At 47.2% G+C, this 16,370-nt stretch overlaps 1 protein-coding gene across 7 annotated transcripts in view; it reads right to left on the bottom strand.

The window, feature by feature from the left end:
* AGPAT3 (1-acylglycerol-3-phosphate O-acyltransferase 3) overlaps positions 1 to 16,370 on the bottom strand; it is a 134,179-nt gene that overhangs the window by 72,928 nt on the left and 44,881 nt on the right. The window lies entirely within an intron of this gene.

Raw genomic sequence — 16,370 nt, 5'->3', positions numbered from 1 at the left:
AGCAGCAGCATAAGGTTCCAACCAAACCAAAACCAGGAGACGACTGTGGGTGAGAGGCCTCACTCGGGACGCATTGGGAGACAGGTGCTGGCCTGTCCTGCCGCTAACCATCCTCCTGGCACGGGATGCTTCACGGCCCCACCCACATGCCTCAGCTTCCTCCTCTTCCAGGCCTCCACCTCCTCGTCTGTGCGAGCAGCTGCTTAGGGGAGCTCGTAGGGGAGCCTGAGGAGACAGGAAGGTCTCCTGAGTCTGTGCCCACAGTCTCCCGTACCCTGACCCCTTCACTCACCCCCTCTGTGGTGCTTGCCTACTTAGACCAGACATCCACTATGCCCACGAGGATGAGAGAAACCAGAAAAACAGGGGCCGCTCACTGGTCTTTCCGGGAAACTGGGCGGCACACCTTGGATGGACCCTCGTGCCTCAGTCTCCCTCCAGGGGCTGACCATCTTGGAAGCTCTCCTTCGTCTTCCTCTCAGATCCAGCACCCCCCCAACCTGGGCGTCCTGCCCCGGGCCCAGCTCTGCATCTGGGCCGGCCTGCACCACCTCCACGATGCCTGGGCCCTCATGAGCTGCCCCTCGTCCTCGCGAGACCTCAACAGGACACCCCTGGCTCCCTGTGTCACCGATGTCCCCCCATCGGATCAGTCATCAGCATTCAGACATGCCCCGTGTACCCCAGCGGGAAGGCGGTGAAGACACACAACAACCCCCCCCGGCCCGGACTCCCTCCACTCCTGCACATTTCTCTGTACCAGGAGAGTTACAAGATTCACCATGTCTCCATTTCTGGAGTCCCCTCATCCCCTCCAGCCCTAAACCAGAAGACTGGCACAGGCCGGCCCCCACAGCCCCTCCCCACTGCCTGCCTCTCCTCCTTCCACACCTGCCCGCTCCCATGCCCTTCCACACCACCTGGCCCCTCCCCCCTCCACACCTGCCCACCCCCAAGCCCGTCCACACCACCTGTCCCTCCTCTGGTCATGCCTCAACTTCCTCTGCTCGTTGTTCCTCCCCAACTTGCACCCTTGAGGACTGGGCCAGGCTGGGTCACAGGTAGTCCCACCTGTTCCCAGGGTGTTCACACACACCTGTGACCCCTTGCACTGACCTCCCCTCTGGGCTCCAGATTCAAAGCCCGAGACCTGCTCAAGGCACAGGAGGTGTGCTGGGCATTTCACACTGGCCATGTCTTAACAGAACTCCGGACTCTCAAGCTTGCGCCCCTGTAGCTTCCCACCCAGTGGTGGCACTGCCACCAGCCGGCTGGCTCAGGTCCACACCCAGAGCCGGGGCAGCCCTGCCACCTCCTCACACACTTGCACACATGCCACACACACATACACCGTACACACTGCACACACCACACACACTCACACACACCTACACGGATTCTACAAACTCTCACCCACACGTATAAACACCCCACAGTCGTACTCATATGCTCTCACACACGAAGACACACACACACACCTCCCACCACAACACTCACACCACACACACAAACAGGACACACACACACATATATACACCTTCCACCACACACAGTCACACACAAAAACAGAACACACACCTCACACCGCACACACACCACACACACAAAGACAACACACACACACCTCACACCACACACACAAACAGAACACACACACCTCACACCACACACCTCACACTCACACCATACACACAAACACAACACATACACCTCACACCACACACACCAACACAACACACACACCACACAAACATGACACACACACCTCACACCACACACACCAACATGAAACACATACCTCACACCACACAAACATGACACACACCTCACACCACACAAACATGACACACACCTCACACCACACACACCACATAAACATGACACACACCTCACACCACACACACCGCACAAACATGACACACACATACACACCTCACACCACACACGCCACACAAACATGACACACACACCACACAAACACAATACACACACGCCTCACACCACACACACAACACACACACCTCACACCACACACCTCACACCATACACACACCACACAAACATACACACACCTCACACCACACACACCACACAGACATGACACACACATACACACCTCACACCACACACCACACAAACATGACAAACACATACACACCTCACACCACACAAACATGACACACGCATACACACCTCACACCACACACACACACAACACAAACATGACACACACATACACACCTCACACCACGCACACTCACACAAGCAGGCACACACATTGCACATACTACACTCACACACACCTATACATGTTCCACAAACTCTCACCCCCACACCTCACACGCACTCACATACACACACACAAACACAACACACACACCTTGCACCACACACACAAGCACGTGCACACGTTGCACATACCACATACGCACACCTACATGCATTCCACAAACTCTAACATACCCACACACACACACCCCCACACGCATACTCATATATTCATACAGACACAAACATGACACACACACACACACAAGCACGCACACACATTGCACACACCGCACATACAGTCATCACACAAGCTGTCTCACACACAGTCCATCGGTGAACCTGCTATGACCCCTACCCTTGTCACCTTCTGCCTGGATCACCCCAGTCACCTCCCAATGTCCTCCGTGCTTCTACTCTTGTCCCACTCCAACCCACCCGGCAGCCAAGTTCTCTCTGCAGAGGGAAAGCTGGCCCACGCCGACATCTGCAGAAGGCCCTCCGGGAGCTGAACCAAGAGCAAAAGGCAGCTCCTACACCCGCAAAGCCCTGGGCCTCTCTGCCGAGGAAAGCTGGCCCATGCCGACATCTGCAGAAGGCCCTCCGGGAGCTTCCCACTGAACCAAGAGCAAAAGGCGAGCTCCTACACCCGCAAAGCCCTGGGCCTCTCTGCCGAGGGAAAGCTGGCCCATGCCGACATCTGCAGAAGGCCCTCCAGGAGCTTCCCACTGAACCAAGAGCAAAAGGCAGCTCCTACACCTGCAAAGCCCTGGGTCTCTCTGCCGAGGGAAAGCTGGCCCATGCCGACATCTGCAGAAGGCCCTACGGGAGCTTCCCACTGAACCAAGAGCAAAAGGCGAGCTCCTACACACGCAAACCCCTGGGCCTCTCTGCCGAGGGAAAGCTGGCCCATGCCGACATCTGCAGAAGGCCCTCCGGAAGCTTCCCACTGAACCAAGAGCAAAAGGCAGCTCCTACACCCGCAAAGCCCTGGGCCTCTCTGCCGAGGGGAAGCTGGCCCATGCCGACATCTGCAGAAGGCCCTCCGGGAGCTTCGCACTGAACCAAGGGCAAAAGGCGAGCTCCTACATCCGCAAAGCCCTGGGCCATCTGGCCCACTCCATCCTGACCTGGGCCAGTGCAAGGCCTCCTCTGTCCCGCAAGCTCCTACAGTCTCCATAAGCACCGAGGTCCACACGTTATCCATCCCTGCACCCCAACCCCAAGTGACGATCTAGGGTCCATCCTCCCCAAAAGCGAGACCACAGAGAAGACCAATTAAGCCTTCACCAACAGTCATGGAAACACCATACCACAGGCCTGTCTTTATTTCACAAGTCTATTTTAAGGAGCCTTGGTGGTGTAGGGGTTACAGTGTTCATCTGCTAACTGAAAGGAGGATGTTTCGAACCCACCAGTTGTTCTGCGGGAGGAAGATGTGGCCGTCTGCTTACATCAAGGTTATAGCCTTGTGTCATGGATTGAATTGTGTCCCCCCAAAAATAGGTGTCACCTTGGTAAGGCCATGATTCCCAGTATTATGTGGCTGTCCTCCATTTTGTGACTGTAATTTTATGTTGAGAGGATTAGGGTGGGATTATGACACCACCCTTATTCAGTCACCTCCCCGGTTCAAGATAAAAGGAGTTTCCCTGGAGTGTGGCCTGTACTGTCTTTTATGTCTCAAGAGTTAAAAGGAAAAGGAAGCAGGTAGAGAGTTGGGGACCTCATACCACCAAGAAAGAAGCACCGGGAGCAGAGCACATCTTTTAGACCTGAGGTTCCTGCTCGGAAAAGCTCCTGATCCAGGGGAAGATTGAAGAGAAAAGCCTTCCTCCAGAGCCCTTCCTCCAAATCCCTGAATTTGGGCTTCTAGCCTGCTAGGCTGTGAGAAAATTAATTTCTCTTGTTAAAGCCATCCCCTTGTGGTACTTCTGTTACAGCAGCACTAGGTGACTAAGACACCTTGGAAACTCTATGCAGCAGCTCTACCCTGTCCTATAAGGTCGCTATAAGTCTGAATCAACTTGATGGCAATGGGGTTTTTATCTTTATTTCACAGCATTAAATGACATAGTTGTTCATAAGCAACTTGACTTTTAAATAGTTAAGAGACATGGCTATGGATGGTATTTTTCTACCGTAGACAATATTAAGTACCTACACCCCCAGCTCCTGAAAGGACCCCTTCATCTCCCTACCCACTTAATTAGTACCAACAATAAAAATTTTTGCTCTTAATCATACATTTCCTTTCTCTCCACTAAGAACACAGTATTAAGGATTTTCACTTCCGAAAAGAGAAATCTTTTTCATCAATAACAATTCCCCCAAATAAAGAAGTCCACATTCTCATAGCAATCTACCAAGTATTTACTAAACCTTCATAAAAATGGCAGTAAGATACAGAGAAGGCAGGAAAAGAGTATCCCCAAACTTATGTCTACCGTTGGTCTTCCAGGAATTTCTGCTGGACTCATGGAATGCTCTCCCCCGCACCTTTGCCTACTAGGACATGAGGACATGACCACACTCCTCAGACACCCTCCCTGGCTCACCCAGAGACTCCAGAAGTCTCAGGGGCTCCCAGACGGTCAGTATCTCATTAGGAAAATGATTGTTGCTTGATCCCCAGGAAAAACTAGCTCAGAGAATCCAAAACACGGAGCTAATTACTGATTAACAAAAGTATAACCATCAACCCCCAGTTTTTTAAATTACCAATTGAAAACAACTTGTCAAAGACACCAGATAACTGAACTTTTTCCAAGTCATTCACTCCCTCGATAAATCAGCCCACGTCTGCTCAAGTTTCCCGCATTGCATCGGCCAGGAACGGAACAGAGGCTGGCTCTCCCCTGCCCGCTGCATCCTGCCCTGACACATAAAACGGGTTTACACAGACCGACAGGCAGACAGACATACAGATGCACATACACAAAAGAGGGACGAGCACGCTCCACCCTGTGGTTGCTGTCCAGTGGGCCACTGACAAATTGGGGTCACTCCTGGAGGTTGGAGGGGTGAGGCGACAACAATGGCTACCAGCTCAGCTGGACCAGCATCTGCTGGGACCTGCTGGGATCAGAGCAGTGCTGGCACCTAGAACAGGGAAGTGATACAATGAAAAGGTCTGTCTCTGCACTGAAAGCAGCCAAGACGGAAACGGACAAGCAGGCATTGAGAGCAGACAGACATTCCAACCTCTGCCCCACGGCTTCCAACAGGGGTGCTTCTCAGAGCTTCAGGCTCCTCATCTACAGGTGTCGATCCTGGGGTCGTCTCAAGGGGTAGCTGGGAGGACTTGTGAGAACAGAGAGGTAGGAGAGCTCTGAGAACCAAAATACCACGTCCTAAGGTCTTCACGTGAATTGGGAACAAAGTAGAGACACAGAAACACTTTAGCTAAGTCAGCCATTCATCCTGACATTGTAAGGGTAGCCACATGGAGATCAGGAATAGAGCAACTGAATGTATAACTTCTAAACTAGTACAAAGAAAGGGTTAAAAAAAAAAAATTCTGCTCAACCCAAGAGAAGCCAGGGAACAAAGGAAAAGGAGGATAAACGATGGTGGTGCTGCTGCTGCCGCTCATGAAGGAGAATTGAGTCTAAATATATTGGCAATCACAAACAGCATCTCTAAAATCCAGTTATCTGTGAGATTTACAAGTGACAAGGCGAAAACCTTACACTGCAGAAAGGTGGAAACGAAAGGGGAAGAAAAAGACACACCAGACAAGTGCCAACAAAAACAATGTTAAATAACAAAATCAGCTCATAAACACAGAATTTAAGGCAAGAAGCAAGGATGGCCAGACTTTGTCTCACTTTACTTTGGACACATCATCAGCAAAGACCAATCACTAGAAAAGGACATCAAGAATGTAAAGTAGAGGGTTGCCGAAAGAGGGTCGTGCAAGTGACACGTGGCTCAGTTTATGGGGAGACCCGCAGCCAGAGCCGGCACCCACCACACAGAGCAGGGGATGGGCTTCCCCCAAGACCAGTGATGGCACCAAATACATTTTTTTAAATTGTACTTTAAGTGTCAGTCTCTCATACAAAAACTTACACACACCTTGCTGTGTACTCCTAGCTGCTCTCCCCCTAATGAGACAGCATACTCCTCCTCTCCACCCTGTATTCCCCGTGTCCACTCAGCCAGCTCCTGTCCGCCTCTGTCTTTTCATCTTGCCTCCAGACAGGAGCTGCCCACATTGTCCCATGTATCTACTTGAGCCAAGAAGCTCACTCCTCACCGGTATCATTTTCTGTCTTATAGTCCAGTCCAGTCCCTGTCTGAAGAGTTGGCTTTGGGAATGGCACCAAAAATACCAAAACCCACTGCCGTCGAGTCGATTCCGACTCATAGCAACCCTCTAGGCCAGAGTAGAACTGCCCCATAGAGTTTCCAAGGAGCGATCTGAACTGCAGACCTCTTGGTTAGCAGCCGTAGCACTTAACCACTAAGCCACCAGGGTTTCCAGGAATGGCACCAAATGCATCTAACTGACAAAGTGCTGGGAAGGAAGACAGGACAGGATGTGAATATCATATACTCTGACAACACAGAAATTAAAACTATAAAAACGGGGGAGGCAGGGAAGAAGGTGGAGAGTAGAAGAGACTCTGCAATTACCTCCCCGGCAGCAGCTGGGAGTAAAACAACTGCAGAGTGAGGTGACCAAGCTGGAAGGGAAGCTGAAGCGCTCGGTGCCCAAGGCAGACAGTGAAAGGCGACTCCGCTGCTCCAAGGCAGGCAGGAGGGGGTGCAGAGAAGGACAGGCCACCAGATACTTTGTTGTTGCACCTCTTAAGAGAAAGAGACATTGTCCAAAAGAGGAGGGGACTAAGGGGTCTTACATAAAGATATTAGTATTAGGTAACCACCAAACCAAAAACACAAACTTCCCCAAATATCAGGTTTACAACACTTAAAAAAAAAAAAAAAAAAAGGCTAAGGAAAGAGGCCACCTGGGGAAAGGTGTGTGTGAAGGTGCATATGTATTTGTATATATTTTATCTATAACTCCCCAAAATAAACAAAATAATGATAGAACGAGTCCAAACACATCGGTCATATCAATCAATACAAACAGGCTTACATTACCTAGTAAAAAGAAAATGTTTTCATAATGGCTCACAAAACAAAACCCAGCTCTGCTAGATATAATAAAGCAATTCAGCAAGGCTGAAAATAATGAAAAAATGTATTCTGGGAAATGCAAAGAAAAAACTAGGGTTTCCAAGCTGGCAGTAAAATATCAGGTCAAATGCAATTAAATGAGATAGTGCAAGAATATGTATAATGCTTTTAGAAACGGAAATTCGTAAAATGCACCAAATAATAACTCTGCAGCAATTTTCACAGAGCGGAAGTCACGGGGGTGCCAGGGGACTCAGTGGAGACAGACCAGTAACAGGAGACGTCAATACGTCTTTCAATCCAAGAAAGGGGAGGTGGCTAAGAAATGAGTAAAAAAAGAGACACAGAAAATGTAAACAGCAAAATGAATGAGGTGGATCTTAAGGCTACCTAGCCAATTCTGTGCTTTATAATGGAGAACACACCTTCAGTTGCCCATGGAACATTCATGAAGAGTGCCCAAATGTTAAGCGGCAAAGGAAATTGCAACAAATTCCAAAAAGCAGTTAAACAATATTTCCTAGGAATGAATAACAAAATCAGAAAATACAAAGGACTTCCCACCTGGAAACTTAAACATTCTCTTCTTACATCTGCCCCTCATGGGGAAACTGCAGAATTTCTAGAAAACATTTCAATTAAAACTAGTGCTCACCAGAAAATTTATAGCATTAAATACTTTAGATCTTTAGAAATAAAAGCATTAAAATAAAAGAATTAAGCATCCAATTCTAAAAGTTGGGGAGAAAGCTACAAAGTAACTGAAGGAATTAATAAAGTAAAGGCAAAAAAAAAAATGAGTTAATGAGTTAGAAAAACAATCTAGCTAACACCTAAATTAAAAAGGTGGAGTTCTGAAAAAAAGTAGTAAAACTGGTAAGTTAACTGTATCTTTAAAAACCAGTTAGGAAAAAGAGAATAAAAATACAACAAGAGGGAATAACCACCAAAATAAAGGAAATTAAAAATAAATTTGACAACCTAGATGAAATGGATAATTTTCTAGGAGAATAAAATTAACAAAAAAGACAGAAATTCTGAACAGATCAATTTCTACAGCATTAATAGAGATACCTGTTAGAGACTTACCTCTAACTAAAGATATCAGGCCCAGATGATATCACAGAAAATCTACCAAACCTGTAAGAATAGATTATCTTAGGGCTATTTCAACTTTTCCAGAGCACACAGAAAGAAAACTTCCAAACACCTTCTATGAAGCAAGTACGACATTAAATTCGAAATGTGGCTGAGGTCGTGACAGGAAGGAAGAAAGAAGGGAGAGACCAGTGGTTCTCACAGTGTGGTCTGAGGAGCCCTGGGGGTCCTTACAGCCCTTTTAGGAAGTCTGAGAGTCCTCCCTTTTCTGAGTACATATTTGAATAAAGAAGAATTTTATTTATACTTCTACCAGAACAACCCAGCGCAACGACAGACAGAATGTAGAATTAGCTATGAGATTCCAGCTGTCTCGTATTACGCCAGACGTTAAAGAGACTTGCAAAATAAAAAATGTTGGCAAGAATGTTGAGAGACTGGAACGCTCATCCAATGCTGGCGGAATGCAAAATGGTACAGCTGCTGTGGAAAACGGTTTGGCAGTTCCACAAAAAGTTAAAGGCACAGCTACCATTTGACCTAGCAATTCCACTCCTAGGCAAATACCCAAGAGACTTGAAACGGTAACTCAGACAGACGCACGCGCACCAATGTCCACTGCAGCATGATTCACAGCAGCCAGGGGGTAGAAACAACCCAATGGCCGTCAACAGGTGAACGAATAAGCTAAAGGTGATACATACGTATAAGAGAATATCACTCAGCCACAAAGATAAACGAAGTCCTGGTTCTCAGGTCTTCCCAAGATTTGAGAAGCAGAGACACCGAGGGGCTTTAGCTGAGTCAGCCGTGAACGTTAGCTGGGTTCAGCTGCAACTGCAACAGAGATGAACCGTGAAAACATTATGCTAACTGAAGGAAGTCAATCACAAAAGGGCAAATGCTGTAGGATTCCACTCGTATAAAATATCCGGAGCAGGGCAAATGTATGGTTCACGGGTGATTATCAGGGGCGGGAGGGAGGGGGAAGGGAGAGTTCCTGTTTACAGTGATGGGAAACCTGGCAATGAATATTGGTGACGGTGCACAGCAGGTTTAATTAACGAATGTCGCTAAACTGTACACGTGAAAAATCTTCAGTTGACAAGTGTTGTTATATATATCTTTACAAGAATTAAAGAAAAAAGAGATTTACAAATATGTAAAACAATGTTACTCATCACCTCACTAAGCTTTTTTCCATTTTGGAAAATAAAATGATTTTTCACTAAAAAATGTTATTTAACATGTAATGAAGTTTACTGCTGCTATTTTTAAATACATCGTTAAATATTTTTAAAAATTTTCTCAGTGTTAATTTCTAATATAAAACCCACTGCCTTCAAGTCAATTCCAGCTCATAGCAACCCTACAGGACAGAGAACTGCTCCATAGGGTTTCCAAGGAGTGGCTAGTGGATTCGAACTGCTGACCTTTTGGTTAGCAACCAAGCTCTTAACCACCGCACCATCAGGGCTCCAATTTCTAATATAGTACGTATCAATAGCAGCAGGTCTTAGCTCGGCACGACCGGCATTTGGACTGGGTCATTTTCTGCTGTGAGAGCTGCCCCTGTGCACTGTAGAATATTTAGCAGCATTCCCGGCCCCTGCCCAAGTTGTGCCAATCAAAAACATCACACGCTGCCAAATGTCCTTGTGGGGCAAGATCACCCTGAGGTGAGAACCACCAATCAGCACATAATCCACAAAAACAAAAGCTCTTTGGGGCTCTTGGTAATTTTTAAGTATAAAGAGACTAAAAGTCTGAGAACCACTGCTCTTTACTTATGAATATAAACGTAAAAATTTCCCAATAAAATATTAGCAAACAGAATCAACAGCACATTAAAAAATAATGCTACATTATGATCAAGGGGGTTTTTCCACCATACAAGGATGGTTTGAGATCAGAAATTCTATTAACAAAACACACTGTATTTCTTTCATGCAAATCCTGGACAGGCAGTTTAACAAAAGTCAACCCCACTTCCTGATTAAAACAAGCAAACAAACAAAATTCCATAAAATAGGAGCCAATTAAAAAATATTATATATACTTACTATATGCTTCCCCTTAAGGAAACCCTGGTGGCATAGTGGTTAAGAGCTATGGCTGCTAACCAAAAGGTCGGCAGTTCTAATCCACCAGGCACTCCTTGGAAACTCTATGGGGCAGTTCTACACTGTTCTGTAGGTTTCCTGTGAGTCAGAATCCACTCAACAGCAATGGGTGTGGTAGGGTTTTCTATTACCTTAGACAGAACAAAGAAACCCAGATGGCGAGCTATGGCTGCTAACCAAAAGGTCAGCAGTTCTAATCCACCAGACACTCCTTGGAAACTCTATGGGGCAGTTCTACTCTGTCCTGTAGGTTCCCTGTGAGTCAGAATCCACTCAACAGCAATGGGTGTGGTAGGGTTTTCTATTACCTTAGACAGAACAAAGAAATCCAGGTGGCATAGTGGTTAAGAGCTACGGCTACTAACCAAAAGGTCAGCAGTTCTAATCCACCAGGCACTCCTTGGAAACTCTATGGGGCAGTTCTACTCTGTCCTATAGGGTCACTATGATTTGGAATCGACTCAACAGCAGTGGGTTTTTGGGTAAGGTCACATGGGAGCCCTGGTGGCCTAGTGGTTAAGAGCTTGGCTGCTAACCAAGGCAGTTCAAATTCACCAACTGCTCCTTAGAAACCCTACAGGTCAGTTCTACCCTGTCCTATAAGGTTGCTTTGAGTGGACTACCAACTCAACAGCACTTCACGACAACAAGGTCACACAGAACCCTGGTGGCGTAGTGGTTAAGAGCTCAGCTAATAACCATAAGGTTGGCAGTTCCATTCCACCAACCACTCCTTGGAAACCCTATGGAGCAGTTCTGTTCTGTCCTGTAGGGTCTCTGTGAGTTGGAATTGACTCAACGACAACGGGTTTTTTTTTTTTAAGATCACATACTCACTTCCCTGTAAGGTGGCAATATCTCAGCCCCAAAGGCAGCATTTCACATAATGGAGAAACGCTACGGGCATTTCGGCCAACATCAGGCACAAGGCAAAAATGCCCATTTTTTAACAGGCCAAGTTCACCCACGAGTAGAGACAGAATACTCACAATAAACACATACCAACAAACTGATTCCAGCCATGTGTTTACAAAAACATCATGACCAACCCTGGTTTCCCCCGGGAACATGTGTATGGTTTAATGTGAGAATTAAGTAATCTAATTATTGGCAATAACAGACAAAAGGAGAAAAGCAGCATTCTTATTTCAATAAATTCAGGAAAAGGAGATGACAAAATTCAACATTCACGCATAATTTTTTTCAAGGACAACTATTACTGCTTCTACTGCTCAGATACTGCAGGTCCCAGTCATCCCGATAAATCAAGTGAAGAAATAAGGATTAGAAAGAAGAAAAACACACTTCGATCATGTATAGATGATACGACTGTCTATTCAGAAAAACCAAGAAATTCCGGAGCCCAGTTATTAGAAATAATGAGGGTTCAATAGGCTGCTGGGTAGAGCACCAATGATCTTCTACATGTGTGGGTTCTCAGCCTATCTCTCTAGGTCTGCTCAACAGCCAGCATCCTTCCTGGAGAGAAATTCATCTTCACTTTGGAGAGACAAGGAAGAGAGAAAAAAATGACACTGAAAATTATACATGGCACAGGGCATTTTGGGGGCAGTGAAGCTGTTCTGCAGGATACTGTCATGGCGGACGTAGGACACTGGACATTGGTCAAAACCCATAGGACCACACAACATAAAGAGTGACGCCAACATAAACTACAGACTTTAGCTAAAAACAATGTATCAATACTGGTCCATCAGTTACAACAAACACACCACACAAATGCAAGAATGCCAGACGTTATTTAACGCGGGAAACTAGGTGCAGGGGGCAGGGGAGAACTCTGGACTTTCAGCACAATTTTTCCAGAAATATAAAACTGCTTTTAAAAACAAAGCCTATTTAAAACAAACAAGTAAACAAACAAAAACTATAACCATATTATTTTTTAAAAATTTAATTTTGAAAAAAAAAAATTAGATACAGCCACACATACATGACACTTTATTTGTAAGCCAGCCTGCGCGTGCCTGCTCCTTGGCTTCAGCTTCCTCCTTGTCTGCATTTGAGGACCAGACTGAATGGTCTCCCTGGTCCCCTCCAGCCTGTCACCTGTGTCCCCAAGCCTGTGTTTCCTAATCTCAGTTCACATATACGTGATTCGAAAAAAATTAAAGCAATCCCAAGAGCCGCATCTGTGACAACTAGTAAGGTAACTCACCACTACTCTCGGGCTGACCCCGACCCCTGGTGACCCCACATGTGTCGGAGTTTAACTGTGCTCCACAGGGTTTTCAGTGACTGATTTTTCAGATCACCAGGCCTTTCTTCTGAGGCATCTCTGGGAGGACCGGAGCTGCCAGCCTTTCAGTTAGCAGCTGAGTACTTCACATTACTAGATGATACTTTTCTCTGATGCTACCATTTCTACCAGTTTATCTGCTTCAACTAGAATCTGCCCCCTTCAGCAGAAAGGCAAACCAACATGTCAAAACATTTCGGTGCTCCAATGCAAGAGAGCTCAAGAAGTCACTCCTCATTTTTAAATAAATTCACCTAGAAGTACCCCGGTGGCGCAGTGGTTAAGAGCTCGGCTGCTAAGCAAAAGGTCAGCAGTTGAAATCCACCAGGTGCTCCTTGGAAACCCTATGGGGCAGTTCTACCCTGTCCTATAGGGTCGCTGTGAGTTGGAATCGACTCGGTGGCAACGAGTTTGGTTGCCCCCCACAGCAAAGCTGAGTGGATGTGTACACATAAACCTTTAAGTCTGCTCTGATGGCAGAAGCATGGGTGAGCTTGTCAGAAGCAGCCAGTCCTCAGTGAAGAAGGAATCAGGGCTATCTGAGGTTGTCTGGAACCCTCCGCAAAACTATCCAGAGCACAAACTTGAGAGACAGGTGTGGAGAGCTGGTACCACACCAAGACAGAAGGCAAAGTCCACCTTCCACGGGGTTGGCCCCAGGCAGGACAGGCTCACCCAGATGTCGGTGCTGGCCAAGGTCAAATCCATGCTCTTTCCCAAGACAGCGTGGCCATGTCACCCGGCCAAGCACCCTCCAACACCACCCCTTGACATAGGCTGACAACACTAAGCCTGCGAAGGCTCAGTGTATTAGAACCAGTCGTGAAAGTTCACTCTGGTTCTAATGAACTGACACTGGTGACCGTGCTCGGAAACTATCACACAGGCATTTCTTACGATGAGTGCGCACAAACTGTGAGGAGGCTGGTTGGATAAGGTAGGTCTGAGCGGACAACTGCGTAGCTTCCAAGGGATGTTACAGCAAGGGAAAAAAGCCAAGCTGCAGTTACGTTATAACAAGGCACAGAAATAACATTTTTAGAAGCTGTGTGCATTTTCAACAGCCCTGGCGGGAGGGGATAAACCACAGACCATTTACAGTGGTTTCCACGTGAAAAGGAGTGGGACTCGGGATGGAGGAGAGACTGAAACCTTCATTAATTATCAGATCTGGTTCTGTGCTTAATTTTTACAAGAATGTGCTGCGTTTACAATTAAAATTTAAATATTAAGAAAACTATCAAGCTCCAGCCTTACATCTCTACAACGGTTTCAACAGTCTAACCAATTATCCTGAACACTGATGAGATTTTTTTTTTTAGTTGCAGGATACATGCCTTCACTAGATACAACCTGGCAGTCAAAGCCTGAGCCCTTTGCTCCATCCCTCCTACCCACTTCCCGCAGAGCTGAAAGAAGTGCAGGGTTAGCACCTGGATCCCCCACCTGGAGTCCACCACATACACCTGCCCTCACCTGCAGCCCCCTTCCCTCTGCCACTCATCACCTCCATTCACTTTCCAGGCAGGCTCTCTGCATGGGGCCCAAGATGGCTGCTTGCAATAGCCAGGGACCACGGGACTAGTAACATGAGTCTTCCTTCTCTCTCCTTGGGGCGCATGTCACACACTGGCAGCTTGGAGGCCCCTTACACGGAGATGCAGGTTCCAGTGGAGCTTCCAGACTAAGACAAACTAGGAAGAAAGGTCTGGCGACCTACTTCCAAAAATCAGCCAATGAAAACTCTATAGATCACAATGGTCTGACCTGCAACTGACCGTGGGGATGGTGTAGGACCGGGCAGTGTTTCGTTCTGTTGTGCACGCGGTCACTATGAGTTGGGGGCTAACGAATTAAAAGCACTGCCCACAACCCTGTACTGGCCTCCCTCTGAGGAGCCCGTGGGACAAGACGAGATGCAGCCACTTCCTTGAGCGCTAGCACAGCGAACTTGGTGGTTTTTAGGGGGGTGGGGGGGATGCCCAGCCGCAACGCCAGATCCTCTCTGTTACAAATATGTCCCTACAATTGCTAGGTAAGTAAAAGAACAGGAATGCACTGAGCGCTTAACATTAGGATAAAAGATAAAGTATATTTTGTTTTTCTTTTGCACAGAGCAGTGGCTTGCAGCAACTTAACAGCTGAAACCAAAAGCGGACTGTTACATCACTAATGAGCAAACAAGCAAAGCAGCTTGTTGATTCAGAAAGCTTACAGATAAGACGCTCAGGGCACGAGTTAGCAGAGGCTTGCCATGTATATCATATTTATATCACCAATTATCAAATAAGGAGACGTAATAAAACATTTAATTCTAAAGATACACTAGACAGTAATTTTAATGTGAAAAGGAGGCCCGAGGGCTCAGCTCATACATTTAAGCAGCATTATTTGAACACCAGCACGTCTGTGAACATAAAAAGTCTGAGAGACCGGCAACAGGCTACATCAATCCTACTCACACGTCCCAAGTTATTTGCTTTTATCAAAGAGTAGGTATTGGCCTCCTACCTGTTGTAATTACCATAACCAGTTAACCAGTCACCGATGAGCCCGCCCCAACTCATGGCAACCCAGTGTGTGTTAGAGTAGAATTGTGCTCCACCGGGTTTCCGGTGTCTGATTTTTTAGAACAGATCACAAGGCCTTTCTTCTGAGGTGCCTCTGGTGGACCCCAACCTTTGTGTTAGGAGCCACCCAGGGACTCCATAATTACTATGCAGGAGGTTACGCTGTGAGCCCACCAAGAACTGGGACCACGGCAGGTGGGCTCACGTTCTGTTCATGTTCTGCTCACAGCACTTAGGCCGAGGCTGCAGGACAGATGCCTCAAGGAGGCCTGACTCACCTACCAGGAACCTAGGGCTGGGCCACCGAACACCAAAGACCCAGGGGTGATGTGGAGCAGAGGGAGGTGTCAGCGCCAAAGGTGCTCACCCAGGACAGGAAGAGACGGCCCACTCACTGGGGGTCACTCTGGTGGGACAGGCTCTGTCCCCAGCCCAGATGAACAAGGCTCATTAAATTCTGCACTCTCCACAAGGCTTTCTGTTCACCACAAGCTTCACAGGGGAGTTAGCTCCAGAAGCAGGCATACTGGTGGGCGGACACGGACTCCCGAGCCGTTCTGACACTGCCGGGCATAGTCCGACCTTCCAGTCAGACATCTGTCCAACTCAGCTGGACAGAACCAGTCCATCTCAGCTGGATGGAACCAGTCTGTCTCCAAGAGACTGGTCAACTTCTGGTGCAACCAACACAAGCCCGGGGTCCAGAGGTGCTGAAGGGGGACCTGGCAGACACCCTCCAGCCCAGCAGCATTTTTGCTTCATTCCAGCTTCACTGGAAGAGAGCAGACAAGGGCACCATGTTATCTGAACTTTTTTTTTTTTTTGAATTGTGAACAAAAGGAAAATGGCTATAATAAATTTCCTTTTGGCCTTAAGAAAATGTTAAAGATGTATACCCTTAAA

This window comes from Loxodonta africana, chromosome 2 (assembly GCF_030014295.1).
Source record: "Loxodonta africana isolate mLoxAfr1 chromosome 2, mLoxAfr1.hap2, whole genome shotgun sequence".
In the NCBI taxonomy this organism is placed as follows: Eukaryota; Metazoa; Chordata; class Mammalia; order Proboscidea; family Elephantidae; genus Loxodonta; species Loxodonta africana.
This window is presented reverse-complemented; position numbering and strand designations above follow the sequence as displayed.